This window comes from Mustela nivalis, assembly GCF_964662115.1.
Source record: "Mustela nivalis genome assembly, chromosome: 14".
NCBI lineage: Eukaryota > Metazoa > Chordata > Mammalia > Carnivora > Mustelidae > Mustela > Mustela nivalis.
In genome coordinates, this window is record NC_139033.1 from 50,050,379 (window position 1) to 50,066,823 (window position 16,445).

Here is a 16,445-nt window from a genome sequence, read left to right on the forward strand (position 1 = left end):
CGTTACCATGCTTTAGGGAACACAGTTTCTTTCTCTGAAGAATATCAGAAAACTATTCCCCACCCACCACTCCCCATATTCATGGTCTTCTCTATGGGAGTTAAGAAGGTTGAGAGAAACCTTCCAGCATCTACAAAGTTGAGTGCAGGTAAGAAAGAAATCAATATGAGCAGGGGTGCTTGGGTGATTCAGTCAGCTAAGCCTCTGACTTCGGCTCAGGCTGTGATCTAGGGGTCCTGGGATCCAGCCCCATGTTGGTCTCCCTGCTCAGTGGGGAGTCTGCTTCTCCCTCTCCTTGTGCCCCTCCCCACAGCTTGTGCTTTCTCTCTCTCTCTCTCAAATGGATAAAGATCTTAAAAAAAATCAATATGAGCAAAGCTGGTTTATTAGCAAAGCTGACTAAAACAATAAACGAGGAAAGGGGATGTGTAAAACTATCAATTTTAATGAGTCTGGTCAGGCAAACCTTGGGTCTGTGAGGTAAAGCATAAATTGTGTTTATTTGGCAACCAGAAGATATTCCAGTGGGCTGTGTATGTAAAGATGGCTTGGGGGGAAAACAAATAAAAGAAAAACAAACAAAAACAACCCCCAGGTCCCTGGGATGGAACACTAACTCCTGAGCAGCTGTAATATCTCTATTTTTAAGAGAAGAGTGCTAATCTCCTCCTTTTCCTTCACTTACTCATTCAAACCAACATTTAATCTGGCCCCCTACTGCACTGTGTTGGGTTCTGAGAACTCAAAAATTAATAAAGCCCCATCCTTATTTTTATGGGGTCACAGTTTCTGGGGAAAGTCAGACATAAAGACAGTCCCTTTGCAACTTGGTAACTGCTGTATGTAAAAAAGATATGCAGAAAGAAGCATCGGAAGGGTGCCTAATTAGGAAGGGTGCCTAATTGTTCCTGGGCTAAGGAAAAAATTCAATGGGAGGCAAAAGATCTTCCCCCTTATTCCCCTTCCCCTTATTTTGAAACTATAGAACAAATGAGTCTATTTGAGACATGCTTTTTCATAAAGGTGCTTTTTCCATACTTATAAATACATATATATATATATATATATATATATATATATATATATATTTAAGATTTTATTTACTTATTTGTCAGACAGAGATCACAAGTAGGCAGAGAGGCAGGCAGAGAGAGAGGAGGAAGCAGGCTCCTTGCTGAGCAGAGAGCCCGATGTGGGGCTCGATGCCAGAACCCTGGGATCATGACCTGAGCTGAAGGCAGAGGATTTAACCCACTGAGCCACCTAGGCGCCCCAATTTTTTATCTCCATGAGGAACTCCTTACCCCATTTATACTTCTAAGCATGTTGGCATGAATGTGTTTATCAAAGTACCACAGGAATCCATTGCTAGATGAAACCTGAGCAGTCATTCTAACCTCTGTACTGTTAACTGAAAAGAGTCTGTCATTATTCAAACTGTTACCATCCATATAAATCAGCCATTACGAAACTACTCCAAAATGGTTACTTCACTTATTGTGTAGTGTTTTCTTATAGACACATGTATTTGTATGGTTACTGAAAAAAAATACAATAAAATATTTTTCTATGTCTGCTTAACATTGATTTAGATTTTTTCCATATTATTATGCTTTGTATAATTTCCACTAGAAAGGCTGCATGGTAGTCTATTGTCTAGATCTACCTTAAGTTACTAAAAAATTCCTGTAATTTTGGATTTGTACAACCACTTCACTTTATAGATAGAGAAACTGAGGCTGGTTAAGGTGCTTCATGCTTTAGGTCTCTATGAGTACTTTCTTTATACCATGTTGTCACTTTCATATACAAGATGAAAGTTGTAGCTGGTTCAAAATTATTGGCAAAAAGTCCCGTGAGGTTGGTTTCCTTAATGCTGGGGTATCATTTGGTATTCGTAAAAGATCAAGTCATAATGAAACGTAGGTATCTGCTGAAAATTTAGGAGACTGGTCAACAGACCAGGGAATATGGGTCACTTTTTCCTCTGATCCGACAGTAGCTTCTTTTGCCATATTGGACAGATGCCACAGAGATCCTATATTCTCATATATGCATGTTAATGGACAACATGAGCTTGCCTCATGCCTCAAGTACTTAAAGCAGTAGCAGATTTCTAAAAAGCTGGGATAAATAGGGATAAGACTGAAAGATGTGGAAGTTAGTAGAATAGGTCACCCATGGGAAGCTGTTTTAGGAGGGCATGTCATGGAGGAAGAGAACACTACTATGGGGGGAATGGAGGGTGCTGGAAACTTAGATATGGAGTTACTTAAGGGAGGCCCCAATCAGACCCCAGCTACTAGAATGTTGGTATTGGAAGGGACATTAGAGACAATTTTCAATTCATCAAATGCCTAATTTGATGACAGGGGTTGAGCTAAAACTCAGATACCATAATGTCAAGTTGAGCACAGTGTACCTCAAAGGATGAATAATACCAGTGACAAACTTTTCCTCCTTTAATTACTAAGGACTTTCATATATAATTTTAATTTCTTTAAATTTACGTTGCTGTCCTTCTAATTCCAGATGCTGGAAAAATGCTTATGGTCTTCTTCCATTTACTGGAGATAGAGAATCCAAACTGAAGAGTCCACGATTATTATCTTCAGCTTTGCTTCAATATGTTTCAAAATACATGTTTTGAAGTGCTGATCAGTTAAATAGTCCTGTGGTATTCTCATTCAGTAACACTTCTCTAAATCCTACTTCTGAAAATGCTGAGCTAACTGGGTCAGGTTTGAAGGAACGTGCAGATAAAAGCTAGAAGCAGGAGGAAAAGGAGTAGGAAAAGTTCCCCTTCTACTATCCCAAAGGATGTGTGCAAGTAAACAAGAGAATCATAAAATTGTACTTTTAGAATTACTATCAGAAAGCACATTATTTAACATATTTATTTTATAGATTGAAAAACTGAATCTTAGACTTGTTCGGGTTTCAAGAGCTTATCAACAGCAACATAAATCCACACTTTCTTTTTTACTCCAATCTAGTGCTTTTTGTCAACTAATGAAATAATTATTGTCACTACTATTGCCATGTGAAGTAGGATGAATATCACTGGGTCCCAAAGCAGGAAACATTATTATCCTTACGACTTCACCAAATTGGATTGCATCGGGAGAAATACAAAACAGGGCTTGATCCTGTATTCAGCTGGTGAGTCTGAGAGAAGCTAATAGAAGGCTGATTTGGAAGAAGTGGACCTTGAGGAGGTAGGACCTGCGTTAATCCCTCAAAGGACAGGATTTGAACTGGCAGGTGGTAGTTGAGGGAGAGTGCATTTCAGGCAATATATATTAGCATTGCCACAGGAAGAACCGGTGACTACAGAGAACATTCACTGCATTCTTTACAATAGTTTTAATATTCTCATTTTAATCCATGTGAATAACTTTGGGCAAGTTACTTAGCCACTCTTGTCCTCTTTTTCTTTAGCAGCAAGGAGGGAATAACAAAGGAAGGCTGCATTACAGGGAAACCAGGAGGCATCGTGAATATGAAGCATTATAAAGGGTTTTATTCACATAAAGGGGAAGGAGAATATGCTCCACAAAATTCTACAGCCAGAATTTCAAAGCATCATTGTTGCCTAATGATGGTTTTAGCTTTGCCCTCAGTGAATATATAGTTGGAGTTTTGCAACTGAAAAATATCTTTGTTATGTTTTGCCTGGATCAAAGCACACATAAAGCCTGATCGAATGGAAAAAAAGGCACAAGATACAGGCGAGTACCTCAGCATGACAAAGAGCGGCCCTCAGGTTTTTGCTAATGCCCTACCCAGTTAAAATGTTCTGAAACCTCTGTAAGCAAAGACTGAAAATCCAACAAAATTACCATATATGTATCTTATCCAAAACAGTTGCTCATGTATTACTGGAGATCAGAGTTACCACAGATAGAAAGACCTGAACTGTTCTCTCCAACAGGGTGTGAGGCCATGCCCCCAAAGAAGAAAAGTCAAACTTGCTGTTAGAAGAAAAGTCAAACTAGAAAAAGTTGGAAGACTGTATGAGAGGGTGAAGATAAGGAAATTGGTTTAAATAAAAATGTATCAGTGTAACAAAATCCAGATTTTTCAGTCTTAGGTACACAGTGGATTCCTTAAGATAAGAAAGTTTTATAAAGAGAAGTATTTTATGAGTAATTTATCAATTGTTTGCCTATAAATGAGATTTTAAAATGAGAACCAGAGAAACTTTTCTTAGAATGAGTGAAATTGGTGTTTATGTTAACACTGGGTCCAGGGACAGCTTGTTTTCCTAAGCTATAGTTTCTAATGGCACCCATACACACTGAAGTTATTTTTTATCATGATTTGAGACAGAAGTGAAAGTAGGAGTTGTTACCATTCGTTCTGTAAATTCCAACTAAACCTGGCAGAATCATACTGTGATGCATACTTCTAGCATTACTAGCATCTTATCTTCTTTAAAAAACTAATTAATGTCTGGTTCTTATCTTTGTCTTCCTGAAGCTTCTCTTTACCTTTCTCAACAATTCTATTAAGATCTTCTGGTGTCATCACATTTCTTTTTTCCTGCTTAAAGGACAATGCTTTGGGGTCCTGAGGTCTCCTTGCTACTTATGGGCTATGTATAATAGGACAGATGGAAAAGTAAGAAATTCAGTTTAGAAAAGATACATGGTTCTTGAGCTTAACATAAAAAACAAAACGAAACCCACCTAATTTGATTGTCTATTTCTTTTCTCACTGCAATGACTATTTATATAATAAAATTCAACTCTACTGTAAGTTTTTGAGGAAAATTTCCTTATGCTTTCATTTTATTTCTATCCCACACCTCAATATTTAGGATAAAGTCTTATCTTTAGGAAAATCTCAATAAATATAGATTGAATGATTACTTACTAATTGACTGTTTTGTCAATATGCCATTGATAATGTTTGACTTCTCGGAATATTTAGGGGTTTTCAATGGAGACACTGGGAGGGAGACCTTCACGGGCCATGCGTATCCGTCTTCATCTCTCTTATACTGATTAACTTCATTTCTGCTCAGGGCTTCCTGTAGGTAGATGCTTCATTTCTGTTTATTGAATAAAAAATAGTTTCTGTTGTTGAACTATAGCTCCTCAATTAAGTTCTGAGAATTTGTATCACCAGATTAAATTTAAAAACAACACCAAAGTGTTGCTATATGACCTGGCCTTTCAGTATTGATAATCTAATATAATAATAGAAGGTTATTTCCTTCAGGGTGTATTATCTCTCTGACCAGATGCTCATTGTTACATGTGTGACAAGCTCCTTAGAGCAAAAAGGTTCTCCCTTATGTGGATGGAGGAAAAAAATGAAAACCACTTACCTGGTCAACATTATTTCATAGGGTGCTGAGGAATAAATCAGCTTGGCATGACCTTCATTGAAATTTCAGATTTATTTACAGAGGTTTGTGCTGATCGCTTTATCTACTGGAGGCTCTGTTTCCCCTTGGTGACTCATAAGTAATGTGGTCCATGCAAACCCGTGTAAATAGAGCTAATATTTCAAGGGAGATCATGCTATATACTCTTCCCCTGAGAATAGATGACTGCTGACTGATGGGCTGATATGAAATTTATCTTTGTGAAGAAGAGGGAATGTGTGGCCTAGAGGGCAGTATCCAGGGTTTGTGAATCCTAAGAGGGGCTGAGATATACTGGGTCCAAGTGTTTGTGTTGTGTGCTTCTACTTATGGACAAAGATTAACAAAGGAATACAAAATAACTCACTCAACTCAAGTCTTCAATAGTCTACAAAGTCACCATTGATTTTTCTCACTTTATTTGTATACATTTTCCCCTTTGAACCACTAAATCCAGTAGCTGCCAAAGAAGAGTCTGGACCCCCTAGTAAAGAGATCTGTGAGCTGGTTGCCTCTATCAGTTGCATTTCTTTTACTTCATTTTACTTTCAATCTCTCACCATATCTCTTTCTCTGCCTTCTGATGTATTTTGCTGGGGTTTGTTGAACACAGTAGCTCATTTTCCCCACTTGTACTTAGGTCTCTACAATCTCCAGCCCTCCTAATTTACCACTCAGACACTTAGCCAAACGTATGGAGAGATAACCACCCATCTATTTGTACCCACAAGGTGAATGTAAGGCTTTTGGAAAATGAAGGCAAGCTTCTCTTCATAAAAGGTTTATGTAAAATATAAAATTCCGTGCTCTAGGATTTCTTGCTTTATGTGATTGTATTAAGCTTTATAAATGTTATCGATTAAGGTGTCTAGGAGGAAGTCAGATAATTGTATTAGAATTAATCAAGAAATATATATATTAAGGGAATTCTATGAACTGAGTATGTTGCTGCTTGCTATGAGAGATAAGGATCTCATATAGCTTACAATGTGTTTGGGTAAACAAGACTAACACTCAGCAAAGAAAAATACTGAAAGACACAAGACTGTATAGAATTTCCTGTGTGGTATGGACTTAAGTGACATTCTAAATACATATGTGGTCATGCCACTCTCCTTAAAATAATCTCGAGGGATAAAGTCCCGACCCCTTTACAGTTCTTGGATCCCTAAGAGCTTTGCAACCTGGCCCCAACTCACCCAGCCATGTCTCCATGCCAAGAAACTCTGTTTTCCAGTTTCACTAAACACACCTAAACCACTATTATATTTATTCAGGGATGAAGAAGCTAAAGATAAATAACTTATATAAGATCATAAGGCATATTAATTACAGTTACTTGACATGTATGGTCCTTTCCAAATGTATTACCTTATTGCCTTTATCTTCCTTCGGTTTGGAATATCTTCCACCATTATCTCCAACTAGCAAGTATCAGTGTCTCAAATCATCCCAGAGCTGAATGAGTTATTTCTTCTCCTTAACTCATATAGAAGTTGCTTCTACTTCACTGCATTTTAAGTTTCCTTTTTAACATTCTCCCCCACTAGACCATGAGCTTTTTGAGGGCAAATACTGTGTTTTATTCACTCTGGATTCCCCAGTGCCTAGCAACAGAATGTTTTATGGGTGTTTTAAGGGTGAGTAAATTTTCAGAAAGTGGCAGCATGTTCTCCTAAATGAGTAGGGAATGCAGCCACCTCATGAGATCTGAGAGCTACTAAGTAGAACCTTCACATTAAAATATTAAAATATCCCCCCTCATCCTGTCTCTGTAACAAGAGAATCCATGTATAACCCTTGGGGTTAAGGTTGCTGTGGTCCTGATCCAGTGACCTAGGGCAAATTACTTGCCTTTACTTTTATCATAGTATCTTGTATTGCCATTATCTGCATCATTTTCGGCAACTGCAGCAACAAGGCACATGTCTATGGGTCCCTGTGCCAGGTATATATAATATAAGGATATTGTAGGTGCCACATGAGTGAGTGATTCATACCGTGGTTGCTATAGGAATTGAGATGAAAACTCATTTAGGAATTGTATGAATTGCGACAGCCTCCCAGTGGTTAAGAGCCAAACTTCAGCAGGATCTTCCCTATGACAGGATGGACAAAGATTTAACAATGGCCATGCATGTATTGTATTAGAAGAGCCACAAGGAGAATAAAGGTCTGGGGATAATGCTGCAATTCACACACCCTAGATCCTGCTCCCCAGCCCTGAGGGTGCTCTGTCACCTGGAGAGGGAGGCACTGTCGGGGAACCTGGGTAAGTCTGGCTCCCTGCAGGGTCTTACCAGAGGGGTTTCCTTAGCAGGACTGATGTTACCGTAACCTCCTCTTAGGGACTGAGCTCTCACCTTGGATTTGAGTTGTTGTTGTTGTTGTTTTTTTTTTTTTCCTCACGCTCAGGGATAATATACAGCTATTGCTGCAAGAGCCTGTGAAAGAATGGGACAGCCGACTTACACCGGAGCTGGACCCGGCAGGTAAGGAGGCTCCTCACCAGCTTGGGGACCTCAGAGGGCACAGTCGGCCAGCCTGCCCTCGGTGGGAGCCATCTTCCAATGCGCAGGCGCCCTGAGAGGGCACATTGGGCTGAAACCCTCTGGGCGCATGCGTCTTGGTGCCCACTTCCTGCTTCCTGGGCGCCCTCCAGTTGTCGCGAGAAGTGGCTGTGTTTTTCCGCGGGTCCTCCACAAGCGAGCGTCTTGGGTGAGTTCCCGCTCCTGAAACCACTATCTCCAGGTCAGCAGGGACTGCCTCTCTCCAGTCCCTCTTCGACCTCCGTGTACTCCAGTTTTGAACTGCACCCTGTTATCGCAGAGGTGGTGAACCAACGGATGTCAAAAAATTTTCATGTCCGTTGCCCTTTCACCTAATTTTATATAGGGACAGAAGCTGTTCCCAGCTTGTGCTTAAAAGTTATCATAGAGGGGCGCCTGGGTGGCTCAGTGGGTTAAGCCTCTGCCTTCGGCTCAGGTCATGATCCCAGGATCTTGGAATCGAGCCCCGCATCGGGCTCTCTGCTCAGCAGGGAGCCTGCTTCCTCCTCTCTCTCTGCCTGCCTCTCTGCCTGCTTGTGATCTCTGCCTGTCAAATAAATAAATAAAATCTTAAAAAAAAATTTATCATAGAGGAAATGTTTGTAGAGATTTCTTGTTTCTTGGAAATCTTGGGAGTACCGATTTTCCCAGGGCGGTTTCTTTTCAGACCACTGCCTTCACTAGTCACAGGGCTGCCCTCCCAGGGGTGTGCTTATCTCCCAGCCCTAGGCTGCTCCTTGCACAGACCTCCTTAGTCCTTCAGAGGAGGGAGATGTCAGGTGGGGTAAAGAACTGTGGACTGAGAAAATGCACATCTCCACTGGTAGCTTTCTTGGCCCCTAAGGCCTGCTTCCCAGGGAATTCCTCTCCAGACCGGTAGGTGGGATTTTTAGTAAGTAATTTATCCCGTGGGATCACATCATTTATGCTGAATCAATCACTGACTCTAACAATTTTTGGACAGGGCCTTACATTTGTTTTCTGTTACTAAAACTAGTAGTGAGAAAAACAGAAGAGAAACATAGGGACACCACAATGTGGTCAACATTGCATGAACGAGGTGCCCGTGTTAAATAACAGGAAAGAGGAAAATGGATACAATGTCGAGTTAGTTTTTAATAGAATAAAAATTAGTTGCATTTTAGGCAATTTTCTGCCTTCCACACACCGCCCCATCCACCCGAGCCTTCGTGCCTTTTTATTACCTTCCAAAGTAGTCTCCATCCACACTGCCCCATCCTGTGGTGAGAGCAGCGAGAGAAGACTGAGGAGATAGGATGGGTGATCCTTTTAGATGAGGTTCGTGTTCCATCCTTTATTCATCTATTTATCATAGACATAAATATACATGAAATCATAGAATATTAGAAACTTTCCATATTATATATCCTTTTCTTTAAAAATATTTTATTTATTTATTTGACAGAAAGACAGCAAGAGAGGGAACACAAGCAGGGGGAGTGGGAGAGGGAGAAGCAGGCTTCCTGCTGAGCAGGGAGCCTGATGCAACCTGGATCCCAATGATCTGAGCTGAAGATAGATGCTTAATGACTGAGCCACCCATTAAATATCCTTTTTAAAAAGATGTTTTATTTATTAGTGAGAGAGAGAGACATCATGTGTGAGTGGGGGGAACGTGTGAGGGGAAGGGCAGACAGACAGAGAAGCAGACTTACCACTGAACAGGGAAACCCATGCAGGCTCCATCCCAGAACCCCAGGATCATGACCTGAGCCAAAGGCAGACTCTTAATGGACTGTACCACACAGGTGCCCCCATATTATGTGTCCTTCTACCTTCATTTCACAGACAAGGAAACAGGCATTTTAAAAAATAAAATGCCTTAAAAAGGCATTTTCATAGTGAGTTAACTGTAGGACCAGAGCTAGCATTCAGCTTCCTGGCTTCTTTATAGCCCATTACCCTATACCCTGGTGACTCATGAGATAGAGAGGCAGTGGCCTGTATGCATAGTCTTCTCCCAGGAGAACAGATTATTCTTTCCCTGTGGAATGCCATCCCCCAACTTCTACCTAGCCGAATGTCTTCCTCATTTCCTGTGTTTAAGGTGAAGTATGACTTCATTGTAGAAAGTACTCCTTTAGCTCCAGGTTGCCTTCACACTTCTTTTAGAAGGAACTTGGCTTTCTTTGCCACATGTTATACTTTTCATAACCTGTTATCTGTCCACCCTTCCTGCTCTACTGTGAGCTGCATGTGGGTACAGTGCCTGATGCATAGTTTATGTTCAGTGGTTGAATGAATGGATATGAATTGAGCCCTTAGGTAGGCCTATATGTTTCAGACATTTTCACAAAAACATACTACATATAGTTTATGGGCATATTATTGTTCTTTTTAAAAAAATTTTTAATTTAATTATTGGTTTTTTTTGTTGTTGTTGTTGCTCAGGCAACTTGGCTAACTAAAGCAAGAATGAAATTTAATGGAAGGATACAGCTGACTCACAGAGAAGGCCAAGAACCAGTCTTGGAAGAAGACAGGAACTAAGCCAGTTCTGGAGGAGCAGAAACGGTAATGACTGATACAGTCTCCTAGCAGGGAGAGCTGGGTCAGGGACTGTGGCTATAATCAGTGAATTCCTACTATTTAAAATCTCTTCCGTCATCATGAACAAGTTTCTGTCTCAGGGAAGGAGCACCCAGTTAGCATAAGGTTGAGTCTGCTTCTTGGCCCATTGTGGAAAGAGTAGATTTTTTAAAAGGAGATCCTGTTGGGAAAAAGGAATGAATGCTGAGCGAGTTAAGATGGAAAAACAAAATAAGACATGTGTCTACTCCTTATATACATAGAAGAGCTGCCTCAAGTCTTTCTGTGCTTTCAGAGACTGGAAGAGGTGTTTCCCAGCATGTTGGGCACCCCTCACACAGGGGTACAGTTCTGCCAAGATCTCTGCCTTCTCCTTGAGTGTGTGAGCTCTTAGGCCTGGCATATAGTTGGTATATCATAAATGTATGCTGGAGGAATGAAAGGATAAATTTTAAATAGGTGAGATGGTGATCATCAGAGACACCTCTCAGAAAGGATGCCAGAGACAGTGATATAAGGTAGATATGGGCAATAATAAACATTCAGCTTCAGATGTATATTCAGTTCTTAGTTATTTCCCACAACAGTCTTGTAAAATAGGAAGGACAGTTATATTCCTTATGTCACTGATAAAGAAATTAGACTTAGTGAGAGTAAATGATTTATTCAGGGTCACAAAACTAATTATTTGCAAAGCTGGGATCAGAATATGGGTCACCTATCTCCCGCCCCAGTGCTTGATATAATGGTTGAGTAATTTTTTTCATGTTTTTATTCAAATGTTTGGTGATGGATGATAAGTTAGAGATGAATATGGGGTTTTGTAAAGGAACAAAAGAAGCCTGAGGACATTTGAAAATAATGAGCAATCTTTGGAAGTGAAGCTAATGAGAAGTACCATGTTTATGTGTACATAAGGTATGGGAGCAGAGTGAGGTATGAGAGCAGAGAGGGTATTATGTGTATTTGTGTGTAAGGAAGAAGTACAGGTAGAGATTCTCTTGGAAATAGGACTATGCGAAAGGGAGTAAAGATATAAAAATGTGGAATCTTTTTCTTTTTTTTTTAAGTGTTGTGGAGTTTTTAAAAGTTCCATGTCATTGCTTCTATTTCTGAACATTAAGGGTTTTTTTTTTTGTTGTTGTTGCTATTGTCATTGCTGTTAAATTATTATATCTCAAGGAATTATTATTGAAATGGATGTCTTTGGTTTTAGTTTATGTAACCCCAGCAACAACAGAAAATGAGCAGCAGTTATTGAAAAGAGAAACTTGTGTTCTTGGAGAAATTTTTTTTTAAGGATTTTATTTATATGAGAGAGAGTGCAAGAGCTGGGGGAGGAGCAAAGGGAAAGGGACAAACAGACTCCATACCGAGTGCAGAGCCTGACGTGGGGCTTGATCTCATGACCCTGAGATCATGACCTGAACCGAAATCAAGAATTGGACTCTCAACCAGCTGAGCCACCCAGCACCCCTTGGAGAAACACATTATGAGAAGAGTGGACTCATAAAACACACATTCAAGATATTTTAGATTGAATATTCCTGTGATACACAGGCATTGCCATCTAATGAAAAGCCCCTTACAGAATACTTGTGAATACCCTGAATATGGACAGAAGACTTGCAGGGGGACCAGGAAAGTTTCTAATATGCCCACAGCACAGTTTAGGATCCTACAACTCTCCTGGATTGGGGCAAAGTGGATTTTTGCCTTAGAAGCTCATGTGGGTGGGTTATCTCCCCTCCTTTTGTTGTTAGCTGCTGTTGTGAAGATACCATATTATGTAGAGCTCTCACATCTGCCAGTTTTGGCAGGAAAAACAGAAAGCATTTCAGTTTAAAAGTTTATTTTCTAGCCAACTCATTCTCAACTCCTTGTTCTATGTTAGACTTGTCATCTTCAAACATTATTCAAAAATCTAAATTCTTAGGCTACCTGTGATGATTAATGTAAAATGAAGAAGCAACAGTTGAAGCTTGCTTTTTCCTCATCTTTTTCAGTAACTCCAATATCCGTTTTGGTGAATTGACTTTTGTATGTAAAAGAGAAAGGGGGAGTACTAGAGGAAAACAAGGACAGTGAGTAAGGTTAGCCCTAATTCTCCAAGATCACAGGACAAGAATATGGAGGTTTTTCAAAAAATTAAAAATGGAGCTACAAAAAAAAAAAAAAAGATTTCCTAATTTACTATATGATCCCATAGTCCCACTTCTTGGTATATAAATGAAGGAGATGAAGGTAGTATCTTGAAGAGACAGCTGTATTCCCATGTTCATTGCAGCATTATTTACAATGGCCATGATGCACAAACAGCCTAAGTGTCTATTGAGAGTGAATGGATAAAGGAAATGTGACACACACACACACACACACACACACACACACATAAATATTCAATCTTAAAAAAAAAAGAAGGAAATCCTGCTCTTTATGAAAATATTGATGAACATGGAGGACATTATGCTCAGTCAATTAAACTGGCACAGAAAGGCAGCTATTGCGGGTCTGGCTTATTGTGGAATCTAAAAAAGTCAGACATAAAAACAGGGAGTCGAATGGGCTGGGATATGGGGGAGTTGGGGAGATATAGGTCAAAGGATATAAAGGTTCAGTTATGTAAGATGAATAAGTTCTGGATATCTAATGTATAGCATGATGACTGTAGTTGATACTGTATTATATATTTAAAATTTGCTAAGACAGTTGATATGAAATACTCTCACCAGGGACTTACAAAAATCATAACTGTCAGATGATGGGTATGTTAATTAGCTTGATCATGGTGCTTACCTTACAATGTATGCATATATTAAAACATCACATTGTACACCTGTATAATATATATAACTTTTATTTATAAGTATACTTCAATAAAGCTAGAAAGAAAAAAAAATTGGAGCAAACCAATTCTCAGTTAAGATATTCCTAGAAGCAAAAAGGTCAAGGAAAAGGCAAGAAAGAAAACCAGAGGCATATGGGGACCTCAGCATGAGGTGAACATGACCCGTAGGCAATAACCCTTGTTGGAGAAGGGACCCCAAAGAAATCTTCTGCCAGAACAGGAAAAGAAAATCACCATGTTCCATTGGATCCCTGAGAAACTCACCTTCTGATGACTCTGCTAGTTAAGGAAGGGGGTGTGGGAAGGAAAAAGAGGAGGAGAGAAAATGTTAGAATTCATTGCTGGCAGCATTTTGATAATGAGAGCAAAGATTCTATTCAGAGGTTCAACTTAAAAAAAGGGGGGGGTTCTGTCATTGGCGGTACGGAAGTTTGGTAACTAGTATAAAGAAGGAAAAATCAACACCTGAAAGTGTTCTTCTCCCCTTGGTTCTTTTAGCCCTAGTTTTTCTGAGGCAGAAGAGGGAACTCCCATTTCCCCTAAAATTCTTGCAGACTGTAAATGTAAAGAGGAAAGGATTCCTGAAATGTATGTTTTGCCTTTCTGTAGGGAACAAAAATTAGCATTCAACCTCCTTGTTACAAGTCCCATTTTGATCTTCTTTTAATTGCCAGGGAAAAAAGTAATGAAGAGCAATTTTAATTTAGCCACAAAAATCCTACAAATGATAAAAAAAAAAAAAAAAAAAAAAAAGGCCGAGCTGACAGGTGCACTGAAAATGGTCATGTCATTCCTCTTACTTTGAGGCTAACTACAGCTAATAATGGTCTGGAGTCATCCTTTGAACTGCTCATGGTGTCTTTCATCCGGAGAGTTCAAAGCCCTTTACAAATAGTAAATAATGAGATCTCACAAAAGTCCTCAAAGTAGGAACACGGGAATTACACTGTACCCATTTTACAGTTGAACAGTATGGATCACCCCAGGCCCAGAGCTGGCCACGAAATCCAATAGTCTCTGAGTCCTTTGCCCTGACTTCTCTCTCACATTGAGGGCCTCCTCAGCCCCCCAAGAAAAGCCCATCTCGACATTCTCATCTTTACCCTGTGCCAAGCCCACTGATGTAAGCACCTTACGTCCGTCTCCTGTTTCTGATCGTCCCTCTCTTGTTTGCTCCTCAAATATTCATTGTCTCTGCTGCTTTGTGAGGAATATTATATCTCTGATGTACCCTGTACTTATGAATTAGAATAGGGCTTCTACTCCTTTTTAGGAAACAGTTAATGAGTAAGTCTTTTTTGGTTATCTCCTGTGTCTGTAGAATTGGCCTGAGCACTGCAGGTGCTACCAAAGGAGCATAAAACATAGATCTGAGGGCGCCTGGGTGGCTCAGTGGGTTAAGCCTCTGCCTTCGGCTCAGGTCATGATCTCAGGGTCCTGGGATCGACCCTGCATTGGGCTCTCTGCTCAGCAGGGAGCCTGCTTCCCCCCCCCTCTCTGCCTGCCTTTCTGCCTACTTGTGATCTCTCTCTCTCTCTCTGTCAAATAAATAAATAAAATCTTAAACAAACAAACAAACAAACAAACAAACAAAAAAACATAGATCTGACCTTCTGGCTACTTTAGGCAGGTGAAGAGAGAGGCCTGAGACTCTGGGTACAGCAAGGAGCCAGGCCCTCCATCAAAGGCTTTACTGTGTGTTACTGAATCCTAGGGATCTAGGAATTCAGAAGGAAGGTCTGGGGAGTCAGATAGGCTTCTTGGAGGAGCTTAGGTTTGGTGGAAATTTTGGAGACTGGGTAAGTAGATTTAGGGGAGCTTTCAAGGTGCAGGGCCAAAAGGGGCCCTGATCAGCCAGGGAGATGAGTTGTTAGGGGATAATAACAGAAAAAATTAAGTTTTTCTATAGCATGCAGCATAGGCCCTTGAACATGTTAGCTACTCAAGGAAATGGGGTACATGACTGATAAGTGTAATAGCGACTATAGAGCTCAGCACAGCCCTGTTCACAGTGATTGGAAACTTAATCTAGTAACCTGCAAAGAGGAGATTTGCTTCCTATCAGACAAACTAAAGGTAACCTTCTTTTAATGAAATGGTTGATTCTCATTTTATTTTAATTTCAGTCTGATGCTTGGGATTTTGAAGCTTGCTTCATGTATGTCAAAACAGAGGGAGGGCTCTGCTCTATAGCAGCATCTCTAAATATAAAGCAGTCTAGGCCAGGGTTCATATATAAATGAAGTATCTAATATATATACTCATATATAAATGAGTATCTAAGCAAGAGAATGTTTCTTTTTAAGGGAAAGTGGGGCTTCTGGGAGGAGTTAAAGTATAGGCTGAGCTTGGGTAAGGACTGATAGAGAGCCGCAGGGCATGGGTCCTGGGAAGAATGTAATAAGGATGTTCACTGGGGCAATAGGGGGTAGTTATCTGGAGGAATATGCAGCATTTGTAGTTTTCAGAAGCTTTTTTTTTTTTTGTCCTTTGATCCTTTTGACATCTTTGAGAAGTAGGCATGAGAAGTTTTATTATCCCATTTTATAGATGAAGAATGTAAGAATGGAGAGTTTAGGTTTTCCTTAAAGATGATATAACAGTCTAACAACAGTGTAGGTCTGGAATCTGACTTTTGTCTCTTAATCCAGGGTTCTTCCTGCTAGTGACCTGTGGCAGGCTTGGAGCAGAGTGGGGCAGTGCAAGGATCTTGCACTAATCAGGTGTCAGATGATGTTTCTCTTCCTATCTCTGGAAAAGGAGAGGTAACCAGAGAATCCAGGAGGCAAAGCTGGTCCAGGATCTGTTGGCTGAGACCTCTGCCTGAACTAGTATTTTAACAATATTTTCCTGTTAGACAGCGAACTTAGTGCAGGGCCACGCACACAGTAGGTGTTCCATAAATATTTGTTGATGCTGTGGACTCAGTACAACTGGCTCACAGCAGGCCCACCATACCTAATCGCCTCAGAAAGAACTGGAAGAGATTGAAAATAAAAATCTCATCAATAATAGAATCTGTTGTTTTCCCTTCTCTGCCCAGGGAGACTTTTGTTCCTCAGTTGCATTTCCAGTATTTTAAGATGGGAATAATTTTCACAGTGGCAGGTTCAGCTGGTGAGAT